This window comes from Leptonychotes weddellii, chromosome 6 (genome assembly GCF_054177405.1).
Source record: "Leptonychotes weddellii isolate Sample4059 chromosome 6, ASM5417740v2, whole genome shotgun sequence".
NCBI classification, from domain to species: domain Eukaryota; kingdom Metazoa; phylum Chordata; class Mammalia; order Carnivora; family Phocidae; genus Leptonychotes; species Leptonychotes weddellii.
In genome coordinates, this window is record NC_138374.1 from 135,272,193 (window position 1) to 135,288,708 (window position 16,516).

At 42.4% G+C, this 16,516-nt stretch overlaps 2 long non-coding RNA genes and 1 pseudogene across 2 annotated transcripts; 1 reads left to right on the plus strand and 2 right to left on the minus strand.

Annotated features, from left to right (window-relative positions):
- The first annotated feature begins 3,284 nt into the window (after window positions 1-3,284).
- On the plus strand, window positions 3,285-8,538 carry LOC145722387 (uncharacterized). Its single transcript, XR_014146649.1, has 4 exons — window positions 3,285-5,631; window positions 6,319-6,426; window positions 6,905-7,508; window positions 8,342-8,538. It is a non-coding gene; the product is annotated as an uncharacterized LOC145722387 (long non-coding RNA).
- Window positions 5,786-7,196, minus strand: LOC145722386 (uncharacterized). Its single transcript, XR_014146648.1, has 2 exons — window positions 7,081-7,196; window positions 5,786-6,606 (listed from the first exon to the last, which is right to left on the minus strand). It is a non-coding gene; the product is annotated as an uncharacterized LOC145722386 (long non-coding RNA).
- Window positions 8,539-12,682: 4,144 nt separating the features above from the next.
- LOC102736632 (vacuolar protein sorting-associated protein 29 pseudogene) lies at window positions 12,683-13,327 on the minus strand (annotated as a pseudogene).
- Window positions 13,328-16,516: the final 3,189 nt, after the last annotated feature.

A 16,516-nucleotide genomic window follows, 5' to 3' on the forward strand; every position in this document is an offset into this window, starting at 1 on the left:
TGCTATGGGGTTGAGCACAGAGCGGAAGGATGAGAGAGCGCACAGTGCTGGCTAGTGAATGTCACTACAATGAGACACATCTTTCCAACCTGGGCAACCACCTAACCAAGCAGGGAGGCTGCACGTGAGGGGTAAACATCTCACAATGGACAACTCTAGACCCATCCTACCCAGACCAAAACCAAGCCTCAACCTGATTTATCAGGGTTGTTGTTGTTTTTTTTTAAGATTTTATTTATTTGACAGAGACATGACAAGAGAGGGAAGAGAAGCAGGCTTCCCGCGGAGCAGGGAGCCTGATGCGGGGCTCGATCCCAGGACCCTGGGATCATGACCTGAGCAGAAGGCAGACGCTTAACCCCGGGCGCCCCTCAGCAGGGTTTTTTACTGGACCCTCTCTGAGGTCCCTAACGTTCCTCTCTATTCTTTTTTTTTTTTAAGATTTATTTATTTTAGACAGAGAGCGTGCACGCGGGGTTGGGGGGAGGGTGTGCGGAGGGGCAGAGGGAGATGGAGAGAGAGCATCTCAAGCCGACTCCTTACTGAGCTCAGAGCCCAATTCAGGGCTCAATCCCATGACGCTGATATCATGACCTGAGCCAAAATCAAGAGCCAGACACTTAACAGACTGAGTCACTGGGCACCCCTATTCTTCTCTACTCTTAGGACCAGCCCTTTGCATCCTCATAAGCAGCACTAGAGTCTGTGATAAAGAGTCATGAAAACCCACAGGTTTTTGTAGGACTCGTGCCAGATCGTCCTTGCTTCTCCCTGACTTATTCATGCTTCAGTGAAGTAAAACAGTTTAAATTCAGACTTCATCTTCTCTTCCATGTCACTAGCCTGAATTAACCCTATCAGTTTCTTCCTTCAGATGACGGTGGACGATCTCCATGTTTAGCTGTTACTTGGGGACCCTGTGTCCAGTCAGATAATAGCTTATCACAATACCTACTCCTGATGGGTTCCATTCACTTGACTTCTTGACATTACAGTTCACCAGAGTGCATTCCCTATCCCTAACAGAAGAGAGAAGTGTTTATCAGATCCTCAGCCCTTTCACAACCTCAGTGCTCTTTGGGAATATGAAAGTTTTATTGTTGTGGTCATATGAGCTCATTACTCGCTTGTGTTTCCTGTGTGTAATCGAGAAAAGCAAGGCTAATAATGAAATTCAATCACTGAAATAATGGATCCTAGGCATAGTCAAGAAAGTAACCAGTGAAAAATTCATTTATAAATATGCCAGGAAGGTTCACATATTTATGATGATGTTGTGCTTCTGTTAGTTTCCAGGAATGCCAGGTGTTAATAATTAGGAGAATGTGTCACATGTTACTGAAACCTTAAGCTCAGACTTCCTGCACCCAGGAGGTGCAGTCAAGTGGGGGTAATGACAAATAACTTTGTTTAGGTTTTGAGAGCACCAGATTCCTGTTTTTGGACACATAAGAGTCCAGCGGGTGGGAGGAGAACACAGCCATGCCTTGGAACTGGATAGAGGAACGTTAGTTTGCCAATAGAAGCAAATAACTTTGTTTAGGTTTTGAGAGCACCAGATTCCTTGCTTCTCCCAAGGTCGCTGCCTGCCACAGCCACTCTGAGAACAAGGAAGGAGAGACAAGCAGTTGGGTGACTCACCTTCCCATTTAGGTCTAAAATAAGGACTTTGGTTTCTACTGGCTCACCTTTAAGTTTAGTGGATGAGAAAGGTCTAATGTAACTCTTTTCAGCTACGAATGTGTATCAGGACCAAAAGAAGGTATTTCTGCTATCATCTTACTCATTTTGATTAAGATATTTGCAGGAAGGGGCGCCTGGGTGGCTCAGATGGTTGGGCATCTGCCTTCGGCTCAGGTCATGATCCCGGGGTCCTGGGATCGAGCCCCGCATCGGGCTCCCTGCTCGGCGGGGAGCCTGCTTCTCCCTCTCCCACTCCCCCTGCTTGTGTTCCCTCTCTCGCTGTGTCTCTCTCTGTCAAATAAACAAAATCTTAAAAAAAAAAAAGAAAAAAGGTATTTGCAGGAAGGAAACTGCGGTTTTCCTAATAATATCTAAAGCTTCGAACATTGATGGGTGGAGTCTCCAAATCACCTCATACCTTCAAAACTCTTTTCCTGGGAGAAAAACAAAGAGGGGAGAAAACCAGCTCATGGCCCAGCATCCCACAGTCAGCACTAACCAACTGTTTAAATCATCCCAACTAGCATGGTTTTCCATTGTAATATTTCACAATACTTCATTTACTTAGGCTTTCACAAGGTTTTAACACTCTGCACCTCAGTTTCCAGAGATTTTCACTAATTTATCTTTCTACTCTTAAAAATAAACAGCGCTTTCTGCCATTTCTAAAGAATATCTCAAGGTCTAGACTACTATAGAGAAGTTCGGTGGGGTAAGACCTTTCGGGATTTTGTAGAGAAAGATCTGGGTTAGTGATCACATGTTCACAAGGGCATTTTCTCTTAAATATTTTCTTCTCATCCCTCCTTTGCTCCATTTTCGTTAACACATATTATTGTGTTTGAGCCTTAAAATAGCATCTCGGGTGCCTGGGTGGCTCAGTTGGTTAAGCGACTGCCTTCGGCTCAGGTCATGATCCTGGAGTCCCGGGATCGAGTCCCACATCAGGCTCCCTGCTCAGCAGGGAGTCTGCTTCTCCCTCTGACCCTCCTCCCTCTCATGCTCTCTGTCTCTCATTGTCTCTCTCGCAAATAAATAAAATCTTAAAAAAAAAAAAATAGCATCTCATTTCATCTTCCACAAAAATAACTCCCAATTGTCATTTAATCAAATGCATATAGTGGTGAATTTGACATTTCTGACCTCAGGAAGTTTTCTGTCTTGGTTTCCTGGCAGAGGGAGAGAACCATGTAGCATCCACAAGAATACCTGTGAACACGGCAATGGATTCATTGTCTACCGAGTCTCTGAAGTGTCTTCCTTTTGCTTTCTACTCAGAGTTTCTTCAATACACTGCTTCCTTCTGCTGAAGGACTCTCACAAACTTAACTTGGTCGACCCTTTTCATCCTCTGGTTCCCGATTTAATGTCTCCTTCTCAGGAAATCCTCCCTTAGGCCCTATCTTAAGCTAGAAGTCTTCTTTGTATTTACTTGTATAAGATCTTGGTTTTTTCTTTTCTACCACTTGTGACTACTATAATTATTTTTTTTTTTAAAGATTTTATTTATTTATTTGACAGAGAGCGAGACAGCTAGAGAGGGAACACAAGCAGGGGGAGTAGGAGAGGGAGAAGCAGGCTTCCCGCTGAGCAGGGAGCCCGATGCGGGGCTCGATCCCAGGACCCTGGGACCATGACCTGAGCCGAAGGCAGACGCTTAATGACTGAGCCACCCAGGCGCCCCACTACTATAATTATTAATTGTCATTTCATCCACACTATAAGCTTCAGGAGTAGGAGTGCCCTGTCTTTCTTTTAAAGTACTTTATCCAAGTTACTAACTCAGGACCTCCTCAGAGTGTGCTCCCAATAAATACAATTGCCCAACAAAATAACACCAAGTGCCAAGATGAGAATTTCACAGGGTCCAAAGAAACACACCTGAGGGTCATCTAATCTAGGCAAGAAGTAATATATAAACTGAGGTCAAAGGATGTCCGGCCGCATACACAGAGACACGCAGGAAAGTAGTGGGAAAAGGATAAGAGTTTAAGGGTTTAGGGTCTAGGGAAATCCAGGCAGAAGGAAAACCACACACAAACACCTGGAAATGAAATGAGTAAGCTGCATTTTATACTTGCATGATTTTATTAGTTCTAATTATATTGCCCTGAAACTTGGATTTGCCAGACTCCTGCTATGTCCCACAAATATGAAGGCCGGCCTAATAGGTCATTGAAATACCAGTGAGTCATTGTGTGAAAGGAGAGTATTGTATTATACACAAGGAAGGGGATGAGATTGCAGTGGACCAGCGTGGCAAAACTGTATCAGCTGCAATTTTTTATCTTTTCTTCTCTTTCTTTCCCTTTTTTTTTAACTTTCTTTTTATGCAATTGATATACAATTATCTTAGCAAAAATGACTAAATCCAGAGCACAAATCACTGAAACAAAATGTAACTTGCCTGAAATCCAGTTGTATCACATATGGGCCCTTCCCGATTTTCACTACACAGGACACACATAATATTTTCTGAAAATGGCATCCTACACTAATCAATATTCTGTAGCCTATTTTATTTGTTTAAGACCTTATGATCATCTTATGAGTGCATATGGAGAGGGAAAAATGGACTTAAGGGATAAAATGCTAAAATGCATGGATGTCCTCAAATGCATTTGAAACAACAGTAATCCTACGTAGGATGAATTTTCATGTCCTGTGTTACAGTTATGTCTGTAATGAACATGCTTATATTCTCCTTTGTCCTACTATGTCGCTCTAAGTAGTTGTACAGTTTCTTTCAGGCTGCGTTCCATTGTTACTGTTGTTCCTTTCATACAGAAGTCTGTTATTGCTGATGCACTTCCATGGGAAGGTGCTTTCCTGGGTTCTGGTAGATTGGTCACATTGATGAGAAGTCAGACAAGTAAGGTCCAGTCACAAAGGTGACTGCCCTGCGTCATGTCAGCTCACACCACTCTTTTCTTTTAAGATTTTTTTTATTTGAGAGAGAATGAGCAGGAGGGGCAGAGGGAGAGAGAGAGAGAGAATCTCAAGCAGACTCCACGCTGAGCACACAGTCCGACACGGGGCTCAATCTCATGACCCTGAGATTACAGCCTGAGCCGAAACCAAGAGTCAGATGCTCAACCGACTGCACCAGCCAGGCGTCCCAAGCTCACACCACTCTTAAGTATTTCTGGTCTGAGGAGGAGGCTCCCTGGACTCCACGGGCTCCATGGATTTGTTTCCCATCCTTGCCTCTCACACTTCCTTCTAAAGAAGAGGCAACTTTCTCTTCATAAAGCATTCTGATGCAACTCATGCAATCCCAGGCCTCTGTGGAGAGAGGATCGTGAAGGCGAGCCAGTCTGCTCCCAGGGTTTCTGCTGGCACGCTGTCTCCTAGAGCTCCGACACTGACAAGTCCTGTTTATTCACGCTCAAGGCCACAGCTCTAGCAATACAGCCCTGAGACTGATGCATTCAGGGACGCATGGGAGTCTACCAGCATGTCTCTCTCATTTCTTGGAACACAGCACTAGTTTTTTGGAAATGAACACTGAGTTGGCCACTCAGCCCAGTGCACACTTGTTACAATGAAAAGCAGTTGTTGTTTCTGGCTTGCAGTGGTCATCCGTCTGCAATTTCAATGCTATGCAAGGTGGGCTTTGTTTTTCTTTTTTCTTTCTTTTTTTCTCTTTTTTACTATCTTTATTTTCCTTGGTACTTAAGTGGTTAAAGGTATATTTAAATTTATTATTCTTCTATCTAGAGAGCAAACAAGATTTCCAAGATCAATATTATAAACTTCAGGAACGATTGTGAATGGGTTGTTCAAGTTACGTAAGGCAAGCCCTCCAATGTTTGCTCAATTTTCTTCTCCAACACACGGAATTAGAAGTCTTGACTTGCCAACTGGAACTTTGGCAGGTGATCGAATGCAAAAAACTAGGACTATCTTCTGACTCTCGATGGTGGTGAAGTCTTCCCACTTGGCAGGGTATGGATTGGGGGCCCTATTAATGCACATTCTCTCAAGATAGCTCCCTGAAAGTTCTATAGAAAAAGATTCATTAGGCAAGTCTGGCATTTAATCAGCTATGATTATCTATTTTTTGCCACAATGATCAATGACCAAAGAAGAATAGTCGATATTTGTGTATGTGAGATACAATCTTTTTAAGCCCAACTGAACCATATCAGTAGTCATTTATTCGCGTTTAAATAATGCATTTCCAACCAAGCTTGGATTCTGGTTGTGACGTGTCATCAGAATAAGAAATAGATTGGCTGCTATTGCCTGGGATGGAAATACATTCAACAGTTAAGCATATGATTAAACATTCAAGACTGTCGACTCTGCTTAATTATAGTTGGAAGGAGTATTTCAATCCATAAAAACTATTTGCACGCTGCTATCATCTCGACTCTTATATAATCAGCAGCTTCACAACCCTGCCATATTTGTCTCCTAGGATAGTCCCTTCACTTTGCCTTTATTATTCTGTGTGCATTCTCTTAAAGAGATCATTCCTATAGAGCAATTCTTTAACTGGTGAGTAATAGCCTCCCTAAGGTCCCTCTCTACCCTTTACCTTAAGACCAGCCTGATGCACCCACCTCAGCAGTGTTAAAATCTGTAATAAAGAATCACGGAAACCCACAGATGTCTGTGTCACCCTGGCAGGTCCTCCTTGGTTTTCGCTGACTTACTGCTGCTTTGATGGAACTATCCAGATGGTTTCCCAATTCAGACTTCAACTTCTTTTCCATCACCCTGGTGTGGATTAATGCAGTAAGTTTTTTCTCCTTTAGATGACTTCACATCATATGCCAGATTTAGCTGATCTTTGAGAGTCCCCCTGCCAGTCATGGCCTCATCCTTCGTGAAGATCGCACAGCAGGTTACAATACTGCCTGCTGATTCCTTCCATTTATTTGGCATCTTCAGATTCTCCAGGGTGTATCCCATGCCCTTCGTAGGATTAAAAAAAAAAAAAAAAACAAGGAAAAGTATTTATCAGGCCTTCAACCCTTTTAGAGGCTTAGTGTTTTTTCAAATTCTGAAAGACTTGGTTATCGTATTTATATAAGGCAATTACACACGTTACACACTTTTCTCTGTATAACTGAGAATGGCAAGAATAAAACTGAAATTCAGTCACTGAAGGGAAGGATTCCAGGCATAGGCAAGCAGACAAATAGTGCACAATTCATTTACAAATACTCTAGGAAGGAGTCACGTAGTTGTTATGATTTTGTCCCTTTATCAGGCCCCTAGCATGTGCGTGGCAGGGCATTGAAGCCAAAGGATCTTTACAGCCGACTTCCTCCATCCAGGAGGTGGGCTCAAGTGCTGGTAATGACAGACCTCGACGGTCCCTCGCCTGCTGCCAGAGGGGGCCCCCGAAGGAGAAAGAAAGCGGGGAGAAGTGGCTGGATGACTCACCGCTCCCCTTTGAAACTGGAGCCCGGGTTAAGGGTGTTGGTACCTGCTGATCCACATTTAAGTCTGCCTGCCGGGTAAGAAAATTTCAGGCCCGTAACTCCTTGCAGCTACAGACCATTTTTTTCTTTTAACAGCAACAACAACAACAAAAAAAATTAAGAAAAAAAACTTGGCTGTAATTTTTCATTGTGACTAAGATGTTTACAGGAAGGAAACTGTTCAGTTTCTCTGGCTGATGAAACTGAAAGTTATAGACATTGATGGGAGGAGTCTCAAATTATTTCATAAGGACACACTCCAGGCCTGAAGGACATCGAAGCTGGACACCGCCAGCCCTCGACAAGTGACTCTAGCCACTGCTTTTGCCTTGTCATCTTCCAAAACACTTCATCTTCCTCCGCCCTTCACAAGACCCTAACATCCTGCAGGTCTGAGTCTGAGATCTTTACTGATTTCTCTTCCTGCTACTACAAGGCATGATTCTCTATTTCTCATGAAGGCCTCAGGATCTAGATACCAGAGTAGGAGATTTGCATTGCACGGGTCCTGTGACATTCTCCGTACAGACGGATCCAGGGCTTAGCTTGTCACCCCAAGTTCACAAGGGGAAGAATTCGGTCTGGTTCTTGGGGTGGGCGAGAAGTGGGGAAAAGGGATCAACTGTGTTCAGAAAAGTGAAAACCACTGTGGCTTCATCCTCATCCTTCATTTCCCTGGGGATAGAAGAGACATCCTGTATTCTACTACCACTGAGGCCTGAACACAGCACGTGACGATTGCAGATTTTAAAATTCATTCTGTGGGTGTTTACAGCATGGTTGATATTCAGAAGCGGGCCTTGGCTTTCTAGCCTGGAGGGGGCCCAGGGAACTTGCCGGCTGTGGTGGGAGCTGGGATAGGGGATAGGATGTTGGGATGAAAAAAGTATTATGCAATGATATTAAGTAAGAAAACACATCTGGACATAAAGCTATATTCTATGGTATTATCCCGATTTCACAAAACATGAGAACACCCACACACAATAGAACATTTCTCAGGTTCAGGAGCACTCTCAGTCATGCACTTGGCGCCCAGTGTTTTCCTAAGCGCTGTGGGTCTGCTCTGCCTTGAATGGCAGGACAATGTTTCAGGTTGAGGCAGACTCGCTCCCTGGGTTCCTCAAAGGCTGAGGCAAATCTGGTGATGCAAATTTATAGGAAGGAAGTGGCCAGAGTCAAATCTGTGAACTACCTTGCGAAATGCTTTACTCTTTCTGCAGAACCCAGTATACAACCGTTCCAGGTGTGCTTGAGAGGAAGGTAACATTTTCCTAAGTAGTACGTAAAGTTTTTTATTTAACCTTTTTAACTTTGGCGGTCAACTTAAAAAATATTTTCTGAATTTTTTTCTTTATTTTGTCTGTTTAATAAGTGAAAAATGCTAAAATCTTGAAACATAAGAAGGAATTTGTCAAATTTTCCAGTTTTCCCCAATTTCTAATATAAATATTGCAAATATATGTGTATATTTATATATATATAAGTATATATATATAAAGAGAGATAAAAATAAGCGACATAATACATCACACTATTTTAAGTAATACAAAGGAATATAAAATGATAACAAATAATATATTTTTATTACTATTAGGAAATACATAATTAGAACTGTTGTACATTTCAGGGTCCTGAAGTTTTCAGGCTGAGAACCCCTTGTAATAAAAAGACAGCTTAACAGGAGCAAAACAAATTTAATTTCATAGTATGAGGACCCCACAAGGAAACGAGCCATAGAGGCAGCTGGAGGCTTTAGACCATTCTGAGCTAAGGAGAGGGGGCTCCAAAGGGCCGGCAGGTGCTTCACAGGAGGATGAGAGGAGCAGATGTTCGGTCCCCAGTGTTTGCCCTGCCAGGCAGATGAGTCTCTCCATTATCTCTGGTAATCTCTCTCCTCCTGGTGCAGGGCCCCTTTCCAAATTCTCTCAGGCAGGTAGAAGGGAGGAAAAAACCTTGTCCTGAGTCAGCTCCAGCTCCGCACATGCCGACGTGGCCCAGTGGGGTGGCGCATCCTGCAGCCCTTCAGTGACGAAATCCCAGTTCTGCTGATGCTCTTTGTCTTACAGTCTATTTCTAATTAACTGACTGAGATAAAATTGTCTGATTAGATTACAGTTTGCATGACAAAATTTTCCCAACTTTCCTTCAACACTCAAACAACCTTTTGTCAACAACATGTTAAGTAGATTAAAAGAAAACACTTTGTGTCTTCAGGTTTTGCCCTTTATGTGTATTCTTTGAATGTTTTATTTTGGCTAACTTATGCCATCTTTATTTCAATTTTTTTTATTAAGTTTTATTTATTTATTTATTTATTTTGAGAGAGAGAGCATGAGAGGGGAGGGGCAGAGGGAGAGGGAGAGAATCTCAAGCAGACTCCATGCCCAGGACGGAGCCTGACGCAGGGCTGGACTGCGTAACACTGAGATCATGACCTGAGCCGAAATCAAGAGCCAGACACACAACCAACTGAGCCACCCGGGTGCCCCCTATTAAGTTTTAATTTTAATTCCAGTTAGTTAATGGTGCAGTCTCTGTGGAAATCGTTATTTCAATTTGTAAACCTTACTCTATGCTTCTTTCTCTCCTTCTTTGTCAACATTTTAACATGTGCATTCCCGTCGTCCCCCAAGGACAAGTAACTTCGTGAGCTCATCTGCATTCTCTCCTCACTACTCCTTAGCCCCGGTGTTAATACTCTCCATTTTCTTTCTCTTCAGTCAGGGCTTGGTTTATTTTTGAGACGGTGACAGACCTAATTAAGGTTGTTGTTCATTCTTACTTACCTTTCATCCTGAATCATTTCCTGGCTTTATTTACGTGTTTTCTTATTAAATATTATTTCCAAAATAGTGTTTTGGTGGGTGTCTTTTTTTTTTTTTTCTTGCAAATCTTCTGGTTGTTAATTGTGCTGATTAATACCAGACAATCACTTTTTAGGTCCTTACATTAAAATATAATTTTGGCTAGTATAAAACTCTAGTTTCAAAATGATTTTTCCTTTGACATAAGTTGGGGACACCTCTCTGAAGCCATTAGGGTTACACAGGGTTTGGAATTCCTATTTTGAGTAACAAAGGGTATTTAATTCATGCCCTATACACAGTGCATTACATAAATGGCTCAGTGGGATCCAGGTAATGACTCCCAAACCCAACGTTCTGATACAACCCAACGGCAAAACAAGTCAAGCCACTAATAAAGTAATCCCATTCCATAAATGCTGTGATCTTGCTCTTGGGAACAAGTCAAAGTCCAGCAAGAAAACAATGGTGTGGGCACATGGACACAAAGAATGTGGTCCAACATCAAGTTTATTACTCTGGTAGGGCTGCCAGAGCAAAGAAACCCAGAGCCTAGATCAGTACCTTCCTCACGGGGGCTCTCAATAAATATATTTACTCAATGAAGAAATAAAACTCAAGTACTAAGAGATGAATCAGCACAGCTAATAAAGGAAAAATAAGGGTCATATATATATGCATATATATATATACTTCATCTCATATTCAAAACCATTAAGCAGAAAAAAAAATCTACTTTCCTTCAAACAATGGAAGACACAATCGTACAAACATGACATCAGAATAATGGAGTCCATCCCAGGAGCCTCTGGGGATGGTGGCAAACAGTGCGTTCTCAGCTAGGTCATCCCCTGTATTTTCAGATACTTACACAAACCCCACACACCAGTTGCTTCAACAAAGTGCCCTCTTACTGTCCCCATTCCTTACACCTCCCTGAAGTCTACTTACAGTGTGATCCAATCCTGAAAGGGCTTCTCATCGAATCTTGGACCGAATATAATTCCTTCGCCACATCTCTCATTCCTTTATCAAGCGTGCGGTTGGACGCACCACCAGTTCCTATGTCTTTTGCTATTTACAAGGCATATGTTCATTGAACGATTCCTGACCTCAAGAGGATTCTTGTCTTTGGTTGGTCCAGGTTCAGAGGGATGGTGTGGCGAGACGGTCAGACACGTAGAGGGGGCCACAGACGTCGGCTCACTCTTTGTGCTCCGGTGCCCATTCCCACCTCTCACTTCTGCCCAGCGACACCCCTCCCATTTATGCTGTACCTTTCATGCTCCTTCCCAGGCCATGGATTTTTAACGTGTGCTACCTCGCTACTTTTCTTTTGCTTGCAGTCCTTTTCTCTCGTCTATTCTTTGTCCCAGTCTTTTGCAATGCTGACCCAATCCACTTTGGGTTAAGTCCTCCCTGATGCCCCACCCAGAAGAGCTCGGAGCCTTTTTTTTTTTTTTTTAAGATTTATTTATTTTAGAGAGAGTGTGTGCGCATGCAAGCAGGGGGAGGGGCAGAGGGAGAGAAAATCCCCAAGCGGACTCGCCACTGAGCATGGAGCCTGACTCGGGGCCAAAATCATGACCTGAGCCCAAATCAAGAGTCGGACTTAACCGACTGAGCCACCCAGGTGCCCGGGCTCAGATCCTCTTACTGCCTCCTTTCCTAGGCCTCTTTATTTTCTGTTAGCGAATTTGTAACAACTAATAAATCTATGGTTTCCTTTCCTACTAGAAATAAATTCAGATCATAGGTACCCTCTGTTCAAAGGAAACAGAAGACATGTTGGAATAGTGAGCTCACTCCTGTGTGCATTAAATCCTGTCCCAGACCATAGCACCCAGGCGATGCTGTCAGCTCTGCAGTTACCTCCATGCAGGGCACAGAAGCCTGTATCCAGAGCGAAAGGGCAGGCGAATTGAGAGACAGGGGTGCTAAGTCCCTGCCTTATTATCCAGGGTCTAACCCAAGCCCAGGCTGCTCTCCGACCGAGGTTACCAGCCTCTGCCCCCACCCCATACATGCCAGTTGAAGACAGACCGCTTGTATACCGGCTTTCTCAATTAAAAACTGGGTGTTTTTAGTTTTCGTTCCAAGAATTTGTATTTCTCTTAGTAGTTTTAAAGGTTTTATTTGTGGGACAGACCAAGCATCCTGTGTCTTTTTGTCATCCTGGTAGGGGTAGCCATAGATGGAGCCCATGTCTGGTCATTACCAGTTCACACGCCACTTTAATGACTTTTGTGAGTACGTTAGGACAACCCAACTTTTCTCCTGCATGCTGGCTTGGAAAGGTCCATGTCTCCTTGGTAGGATCCCACCTGCCTAAGTGGGCGACACAGGAATATTTGTTTCCTCGAACCACTTGAGCCCAGAAAGGAAGGGTGATGTGCCTCCATGACACACCATAGGTGTACATCTAAACACACCATACTATCATTTCTTCTTCTTTTTTTTCTTTAATAAAGGAAAGGTAACTGTTTATTACTAGAGAGAAAAATGTATACAAGAAAGTCTAGATTCTTTTTCCTCATGCACTACTTTTGTAATAAAGTTCCAGATATCAACTTTGAAGATATTTACAAGGATAAATTTTTCTTAACACGTGACCATTTACTGTATGATGGATATTTTTTCATAGAAATCATATATGAAAATGGGAATATATTCTTACAGTTTACAAGAAGCTTAGAACATTGTATTAACAGAAGATGATATATTTTACTGCAAAATATTATAAAAGTGATACATAAATGTTTAATTACTTGATTTGAACAGGGGAATGAAAAAAAAAAAAAAGTAAGACAGGCCTGGCTTTTAAGATTTTTTGTGTTCAATTCGTTCTACTTTCACATCATCTCCAATTAGCTGATACACGTAAGTGACAACTGTAGAAGCCTGGATGTCCATCAACACAAATGAAGGAATAATGTTTGTTTCCAAGGCATTATATGCTCCAGTGGCAGAACCTGGGTTAATGTAGAATTTATTTTCATGCCCAAATGCTTCAAGTTTGCGTGTGTGTCCCGAGATAAGAATGTCCACATCAAACTGCCTCTGCAACAGAGCGTGGCTGGCCCTACCTCCCCATGGAATAACTTGATGCCCATGGATCAAACCAATTTTGAACTGTCCAACCATCACAACTTTCTGTTCTGGATAATTCAGATGCTCATCGAGGTCTCCTCTCACAATATGAACATCACCGGCGAGAATCTTGAGATAGTCATAACTCTCTGGTGCAAAGGTTTCCAGTACAGAGAATATGCTGAATCTTTCCTGGCACCAGCAGTTTTTTTAATTTAGCCGGCAAACTGTTGTACTGGTGTGGGACGTGCAGGTCTCCTAATACCAACACTAATCTGTGCCCAGCCATCTGTCATTGGGCTCCGCTCAGTCACCACCATCACCTCCACCTTATTCCTCGGGCTCCTCAGCCACCATAATTTCTTCTTAAGTGTCCAGCCACTCCCAGAGGAGGCCTGCAAAATGATGCTGGAACACTTTCTGTATGAGCCACTAGGTGAACAGGAAATCCTTGCTCTTGTTCTTCATGGGCTCTGCCAAAGATTTTTGTCTATGATATGGGTTCCTGATGCTTCTGGATTCAGAACTAGAAGCAGACCACCTGTACCTTTTATTTCTTCTGTCATGTCTCTCTTCAAACCAAGAACACAGAAGGGCATGAATGAACACGGAATGAGGGATGGTAGTCTACAAGGCATTACGCTGAAGGGAAAAATAATCACTTGCCATTTTGAAATATTATGCAACCAAACTTTATCTTTGAGATCTCTAAATTCAATTGTTGTGATGGAAACATTTTATTTAACGGATTTTTAAAAGGTAATACTCAAGCCACTCCTGTTGATGGGATTGCATTACTACAAATGACAGATGTGAATAGAGAGGCTTTTTTTTATAAGGTGCTTCTCATAACTCCTTAATCTGGGATTTCTCTCAGCAGGGTCATCATAAACCATAAAACAATTGTACATCAGAGAAGACACACAAACTCTTAACAGACAGTAAAATGACAATAACACTAATGTTATTTGCATTTATTGAGCATCTAAGGCAGGGGAAGGGGTAGAACTCCAAGACCAGTGTTCTTTCTTTACACATCTCATTTTTTTCTTTATTACATGCCCCCATGAGCACTCTATTGTTGCTGTCATTTCACATCTGAGAATACTGAGACTCACAGAGTTTAAAAGTCTTCCTCAAGACCACAAACTTAGTGAGAGAGCCAGAATTCAAATCCAGCCTTGAACTCTAAAATGTGAGCAGTTGGTGGGCATATAATGCTTCCAGCATCAAAATACAATTGTTACATTGGCCGCAATTTATTTTGAAAATGTTCACAATACAATGATCTGCTTGTTTGTTTGTTTTTGTTAACTCAGCTTCTGTGAGTCCAATGAGGAAGGTGGTGCTTGGTGTGGCAACGGACATTTTAATCATTCCACCTGCAGGAACTTCCAGTAGCTGTCTCCTACCCCTTCACCAACAGGTGGCATTATGCAAATTAGATTTCTGAATGCCAGATGGTAACACAGTGGCAAATTAACCTCAAAATATGAATATTATAAAAGGGCTTTCATTAGTGGTATTGAAGGTAGTCGACACATAGGATTTTGCATACCCATGGTAGGAGAGAATCCATATGCATAGGTGGAACCTTGAATTGTCCTGAATATAGTTGATGGGCTAAAGGATGTGGCTGTCGGATGTAGACTGCAAAGGCAGCAGAGTCTTACCTCTAGAATTGTGGCTTTGAGGGAATTCCTTCCACAAGCTGATGATAAGAACACACCAAGGAATGGAGAGCTATTATTTCCTGAAGCCTGAAGATCGAAGGACAGAACTAATTTGGAGGGGTTGGTTAGTGTGAAAGATATAGTTGATAAATGTCCAGAAGTGTGGAATACTTTGTTCTAAGACTAGTTTCCTTATAACCTGGGAGGGTTATCAACTAAAGAATAACCTTGAGAATTCTGTGTGACCCAGTGGCTCAGGCCAGCTTTCAGCTTAGGTAGAGCAGGACCCATCTCAGAATGATGAAATTTCAATCACGTGGTCCTGTAACATCTTAGAGTGAGTGTTCAATACTCGTTAGAGTGGGAGAGGAGGAGGTGGTGAGGGTATCTGAAAATGTACTATTATTGCTGAGAAAATGGCAGAGTGAAGATTCTATTTTAAAAAGGAAGGATGAAATTAAAATATACTGTATTTCGTCTGATTTTAAAAACAATGAGCCAGAAAAAGAACTCAAAAAGCTCTTTTTCTCCAGATGTTCTCCTTATTTGTATATGGAAAACTCACTAGAATGTCCTCCTAAAAGCCTGGATGCCATTAACAATGATGAGTAATGAAGATCAAATCTAAGTATGAAAAAAATACATATATATATATGAGAGAAATTCAGTGATAGATATACCAGCTATTGCTGCTAGGGAATAGAGTCCTAATGGGTGCTTTTTATTTTCTTTTTTATACTTTTTGGTGCCATCCTATGGCCATATTTTGCATGTATAATTTTTATAATTTGGAAAAAATAGTAAACTTTTTTTTTTTTCTAAAGGAGTGCTATAACAGGAGTCTAACTCATTGGTATGTTGCTCAAAAGCAAATCGTCTGTGGCCTGCAGATTTGGGTGGGACACCCAGGTCCCAAGCAGTACTTGCATTTATACTTTGGGTGTGATCTTGACAAGGTAAGGCTGGGGTCAAGAACAGGCACGTTGAATGGGCTGTGCCCTGCTCAGAGAAAGCCAGCTGAGGGCACATGTTAGCACAGAAACCCTCTGTGCTTCAGTTGCCAAGCCCTGTGTCCTAGGGAAGAATTGCGTTAGCTCAGAACAATCTATTCAGAATTGGTGTCCCTGAGGGGGCATAATGGCTCATTGGTCTGTCAAATGAGGCACCTTCTGGCAGTTTGCATGAAGGCGCTTCTCTGTTTCACGTGATTCTAGCCCTGTGTGACGTGGGATAACTGGCTGCATTCCTTTAGTCAAGCCCCAACAGCTCAGTAGCTGTGCAACCATATTTCCTGGTTCTCATGCTGCACAAAGGTGGATTCCATCAGGAAGTTGCCCCAGGCAAAGATCTGCATCAGGCAAGCACTGAAAAAGCATTAGTTTCCTAATAGAGTACAATGGCAGAAAGTAGGTATCCCCAAACTGACATTTACAGTCTATTTCTTGATCCCATATTTACTACCTGGTGTTTTGCAATTACTTTGTGTCACTTAGTCTCTAGCCTAGCCATATATGGTTGATAGTTTTCTCCTCTTTACTCTCCTTATATGAGAAAAGCAAGGAACAGAAAGGTGAAATCACTTTCTCCTAATGATACTCAGATTCAATCCCAGTCCTCGGTTGAGAATCAGGCTGTGGTCCTGGTTTGTGGTAGGTGTGTGAGGGGGAGGGAAGGAGGATGAGGTGGAAGCTGTGAAGGATGGAATGGGATGTCTCCCTCCGGGAAGGTCCAAGGCTGTTTATGTGCAGCTAATCTAAAAGTGGCATTACAGATCTGCCTTCATGGTTTGGGGCCAAGGTCTGTGGAAAAAGAATGAGTTGTTCTTGCT